Here is a 5,469-nt window from a genome sequence, read left to right on the forward strand (position 1 = left end):
AGCGCAGGCATCGCAGAAGTGTCTTGACTGAAGCAGAGGAGCCGGCGGTACCTGCCAAGAGAGAAGACCAACATTAATGTTGCATGACACGTATGGATTTGCTACCCGATTTAGTAGAGCTTTTCTTAGGGAAGCACAGATGGCGGAGACCGGTTCGAACTTTTGGGACCGCAGTCAGGCAGAGAGCACACCAAGGGAGGCAGAGCTTGCGGCTAATTCCCACTGAAATTACGGTGAAAATGGCTTCCTCCGCCGCTTCCACCAAAACATCCCGACGCCCTGCCCGGCACGCCAGCCCCGCTCCCCGACCTTCCCCCGGGGGCTTCACCCGACGGCGCAGGGCGAGCTCCGCGGGGCCCCGCGGGGTCTGCGCGCTCCAGACGCTGCCGCGGGGCCGCACAAAGCGCCGGGCGCTCCTCGTGGGAGCTGGGGGGGGGGGCATTTCAAATCTCCCTCCGCAGCCACGCTGTCAAACCCCGGCTCAGAAGGGGCCGCCCAGGGATGCTCCGAGGCACCGGGACCCCCCCCCCCCCCCGCCCGGTGCCCCAAACCCGGCTCCCTGCGGGGCTCCGGGGCTTTGCTCGGGGGGGGGGGGTGGGCAGGCGGGTACTCCCCGCCGGTACCGGCCCGGCGCTGCTCGGGGCCGGGGGGGGGGGGGCGGCCGCCACGTGCACGCGGCCTCCTTCCCTCGGGGGGGGCCGCGCCCCCCCGCCCGCCCCTCGGCCCCCCCGCGCCGGCGGTGGGGGCTCGCCCCGCCACGTGCCGCCCGCCCCGTCCGGGGGCCGCGCGCGGCGATTAAAGCGCCGCCCGGAGCACTGTGGGAAATGCAGTCCTCCATTCAAAGCCCCAAAAACGCGCCAAGCCGCCCGCCCGCCCGCCGCCCCCCCCCCCCCCCCGCCTCGAGGCCCCCCCCCACCCCCCACCCCGGGCAGCCAGCGAGCGGCAACCCCCCCCCCAACCCGCAGCCCCCCCCCCCCAATTTGGACACCGGGAGAAAAGCGGGGGCCGGGGCCCGCCGGTAACTCGCCCCGACGGCTGCTCCGCGCGGCCGCCCGCGGCCCCTTTGTCCCGGCCCGACGGGGGCAGCCCGGCCGCCTCCCGCCGCGGCTCCCCCTCCCTCCTCCCTCCTCCCTCCCTCCCGCCCCCGTTCCCCTGCCGGCCCCGCCACCCCCGGGGCTTGCCTGAGCGCGGCGGGGCCGCCGCCGCCGCCGGCCGGGCGCGGAGCGGAGCCGATCGCGGCGCCCCGACGGCGGCTGCACCGAGCGCGTGGTCCGGCTCCCGCCCGCCCCCTCCGCGCGCGCGCGCGCGCTCAGCTCGCTCCCCCCCTCCCTTCCCTCCTCCCCTCCCCGCCCGCCCTCCCGCGCGCCGCCTCCCGCCCGGCCGCGCACTACAAGCCCCAGCGCCCCCCGCGCGCCGCGCATGCGCCCCGCCGACCCGCCCCCCCCCCCTCCACTACTCCTTGCCGCCATGTGCTCGCCGCGCGCGGCCCCCTCCCCCCACGCACCGGCCACGCGGGGGCGGCGCGCGCGCGCACCCCCCCCCCCCCCTCGGAACCGGGGCGCGGGAGAACGGCACCGGGAGGGGGGGGGCGGGTAAAGAGGGAGGGGGGGCACGACCCGTGCGGGGCGCCCGGCCCGTAACGCCGCAGCCCCCCGGGGACCCCCCCCCCCCCCCAAGTTTCGCCCTCCCGCCGCGGCCCCGTCTATTGTTGGAGGACCGAGCACCGGGGGGGGGGAACCGGGAGGGGGGCACCCGGCGGTACCGGCGGCCGCGGGAGGCGCGGGCCCGGGCGGGCGGTGGGGAGAGCCCCGAGCACTCCTACAGGTGGGTGGCGGCCGCCCGCGCCCCCACCGGTGCTGCCGCCGGGCCGGGGTCGGTGTTGGGGCCGGGGCGACCGGGCCCCGCTGCTTGCCCCCCCCCCCCCCGCCGCGGGCACCCAGAGCGGCGCTGCCCGGGCGCGGGAGCCGCGCGAGGAGGGGAAAGAAAAGAAGAAAAAGGAGGAAAAAAAAAAAAAGAAAAAAGAAAAAAAAAGACTAAAATCAAAATAATAAAAGCAAAACGCGCGAACGCGGGGGGCACCCCCCGGGTCCGCGCCGGGGGTCCGCGGAGGGAGAGGAAAAAGAGCGGGGAAGGAAAGGGGCAGAAAGCAGAAAGATAAACACGGTACCTTTTAGCCCGAGCAGAGCCCTGGAATAAAAAGGGTTTTACGAAAGTGGCGCGAAGACAATATCATGTGATCCCAGCCCAGGGCGGCTCCCTCCCGCACCGACCAGCCAAAAAAAAGAGAGAGGAATAAAGGGGGGAAAAAAGTACATCCGCTCCCCACGCCATTAGCATAATTAATTGTGTCCTGCAGCTGCAGCCGCCGCTCCCCGGCCAATGGCAGCCGGGCGGCCCCGGCCTCCTCTTCCTCCCGCCCCGGGGGCTGCGGGGCGCCGCGTCCCGTCCCCCCCCTCCCCCCCCCCGCACCCGGCCGGCCGGGGGCCGAAGCTGCGGGGCTCGGGGCCGCCCGCGGGTGCCGGGCCGGTGCGGCCGCGCACGTGGCCCCGCTTTTCGGGGAGCTCCGCTCCGCGGCCGAGGGGTGCCCCTCGCCCGGCGGGGGCCGCTCCCCCGGGGGTTGCAGCTGAGGGCTGCTCCCTTCCCTTCGCCTGAGCCCCCCCCCCCCCCGAGGCCGGGTGTCCTCCCCGCGGCCACGCGTGGCTCCCCGGCACCGAGGGCCCGCGGCCGTGGCCCCGCTCGGCCGTTTTGGGGCGAAAAGCCCCCGAGGCTGCGGCCGCGGGCCCGGCCCGGCCTAGCGTGGCCTAAGCGGCGGCGGGGCCCGGGCCGTGGTAGCCCCCCGGCGGCGCCGCCCGCCCTGCCCGGCTCCCCCGCGCCTCGCCCCGGCGGGGCGACCCCGAGGGGCCCGCTCGGGGACGGGGGGGGACCCGGGGGGACCCCGGCCCTGAGGTGTGTGTGGGGGGGACCCGCGCCCTGGCAGGCCGGGGAGAGGGGTCGGCCTGCCTTGGCGGGCGGCCCTCGCTGGAATGCTAAAAATGCGCTAATTGTGCCCTGCCAGCGGCCGCCGTGCCTCAGGGCTTAGAGGTAACCATCTCTGGGGAAATAAAAGGCGCCTAGAGATCGATAGCCAACGGCCCGGGCCCGCTTCTCGCCCCACACCGCCGCCACCCCCGGCCGCTGGGTCCGGCGGCAGCTCCCGGAGGTGCCTGGTGCGGCCCCGCTCGCTGCTATCTGAAGTTGGAACAAAAAGGTCCCCATGGAAACCGGGCAGTAATCTATCAGCACCGCGTTCGGTACGCGGCGAGAAAGGGGCTTTTGTCCCGCCTGTATTTACTGCTGTTTAATTTCTTTTTCTTTTTCTTTTTTTTTTTTTTTTTTTGAAATTCCGCAGCCGAGTTCTTCCACGTTTTCGGGGAGCTGCCCGACCTCTCTCCCCGCGGGCCCGTGTGCGTGAGGCCTAAAACAAAGCGACCATGTCAAAAGCGCTCCTCGACAAGATGGGAGGGCTCTCTGCAGGCGCAAGTATTTCGGAGGTTACTTCATTATTTCTTCCAGAAACAGCCAGCCGTTCCTTCGTCATCACTGGAAACGCTCCGTTCGGATCGGTCTTGGCGAACTTTTGTGGTGTGGTGTCTCCGGGTATCGAATTCACCGACTTCTGGTTTGGAGCTGCGGGGACATTTTGTGTGACGGAGGGCTCGGGAAGATTCAAAATTTAAATTTTGCCCTCGTTAGCCAAAGTACCTTCCTGAAGTCCCGAGTCGAGAACGACAAAACAGAAAACAAAGCTCAACATTAAAGTCAATAATTTAGCATGGGTGTGTAAACCTGCTATCAGTGCCTCCGCAGAAATAGCGTAGAGCATTCACATGCAATGAAAAATACAAATGTTCCAGAAACTCGTGTATGCACAACAGCATGGAAAACATTCCCAAATAAAAGAGATTCCAGGTCTAACTCTGTAAAAGAAAACTTTTTAAAAACTTGTAGCAAATAAGCATGAAACACGTCACAGTACTAGGAAACTTCCTTATATAAGAAAGGAATCGTATGCTTTGATATTTTTGATTGCTTAATATGCAACGTTGGATCGTAACTATTACTCAAATGTTATATAAAGAGTAAAGTTATGTATAAGTGTAGCAGCTTTTACTCAACACATGGTGCAAATTGATTATCTCTTTTCTGTTGGTGTAGAAATAAAGTAGTCTTTCAACAAATAGAGTCTGAAGATGGTGAAATAAGTCTACATGAAGTGTTACACAGATAAGATTAAACGGTATTTTTACATCCTCCTACTGACCTTTGACTTGTATTTTTGTGTATCTTGGAAGGGAGTCTTGGGGTCTGCAAATACAACAGTTGCTAAAAAAAGCAATAGTCAAAAGAAAAAAAGTGCTGGAACATTTCTTAATATTTTAAAGGATATTGTCTAGCTAAAGTATTCATCTGCAGAAAGTTCTGCACTTTGTTGATGGTCTTTTCAAATGCACATGATTTACAGCTTATAAGGTAGCGCTTGTATAACGCGTTACTTCTTGGGGTAAGATTTTGTTCCAGGTTAGGAGGAACATTATGAAGACTAAGTGAAGTATTTCTATATAGGGACAGAGAGAAGAAATGTTTTCTTGAAAATCACTTTAAAAATTTACGGTGAAATTACATTGCTTGCTCTTTTACTCTACGTATATGCAAGAATTTGGATTTTTTTTCTCTAATTGAATCATGTACATGCATACTTGCCGAGAAGATATTTCTGTTTCCTTCGTTGCACTTTTCTTCTCGGTGTTGCAGATAATTCTGTTCTATCTCATTATGGTTACTGATTCATTCATGCTCTTTAACAGCTATGGTCAGGGATTGCCTTGGACTGCCTCTTCCACTTCTGTTTCCTTCAAGAATTAGAACTATTGTCTGACCTTTTTTCATGCAGAGGAAAGCTCAGTGAATTGTGCAGAGCTATCTGGATGCATGAAAGAAAAGAAATGAAAATCAGAAACAAGAGGGATGCATCTTTGTGAAACAGAAAATTATTTTTCAGAACAAACTATTCAAAGATACATATGAGTTGATGTATGGAGAAACTTCTGACAGACTGATAAAATCTAAGTTATTTTTCAAAACTCTAGGAATATTTGAAAGTCTTAAGAAGGAATTCCACTAAAGTTGCAAAACAACAGGATGAAATCAGTACCCAGAAATCATTTTACAGCCAAGTCTGGAGTCTCTCAGATGTAATATTTCATAATTTTGGAAGAGAATGTTCACACAGAACAGGTCATCTTAAAAAGAAAGAAAGAAACAAACAAACAAAAGGAATATTTAAGAGAAAGTACTTTAATCATTAGCCACAGAGTTACTCTCCTGATCCTACAGTGATGGCTAACTTTTTCTGAGAACGCTCACACTGTCACAAGTTTGGTAAATCTTTGCAGGAGTAGATTTCCTTAAAGATTTGTCTTAATTTTGTGT

At 60.0% G+C, this 5,469-nt stretch overlaps 1 long non-coding RNA gene across 1 annotated transcript; it reads left to right on the forward strand.

The window, feature by feature from the left end:
• Positions 1–2,952: 2,952 nt before the first annotated feature.
• LOC125184549 (uncharacterized) lies at positions 2,953–4,292 on the forward strand. Its single transcript, XR_007168715.2, has 2 exons — positions 2,953–3,290; positions 3,389–4,292. It is a non-coding gene; the product is annotated as an uncharacterized lncRNA (long non-coding RNA).
• The last annotated feature ends 1,177 nt before the right edge of the window (positions 4,293–5,469 follow it).

The sequence above is a fragment of the Anser cygnoides genome, chromosome 13 (genome assembly GCF_040182565.1).
Source record: "Anser cygnoides isolate HZ-2024a breed goose chromosome 13, Taihu_goose_T2T_genome, whole genome shotgun sequence".
Classification (NCBI taxonomy): Eukaryota; Metazoa; Chordata; class Aves; order Anseriformes; family Anatidae; genus Anser; species Anser cygnoides.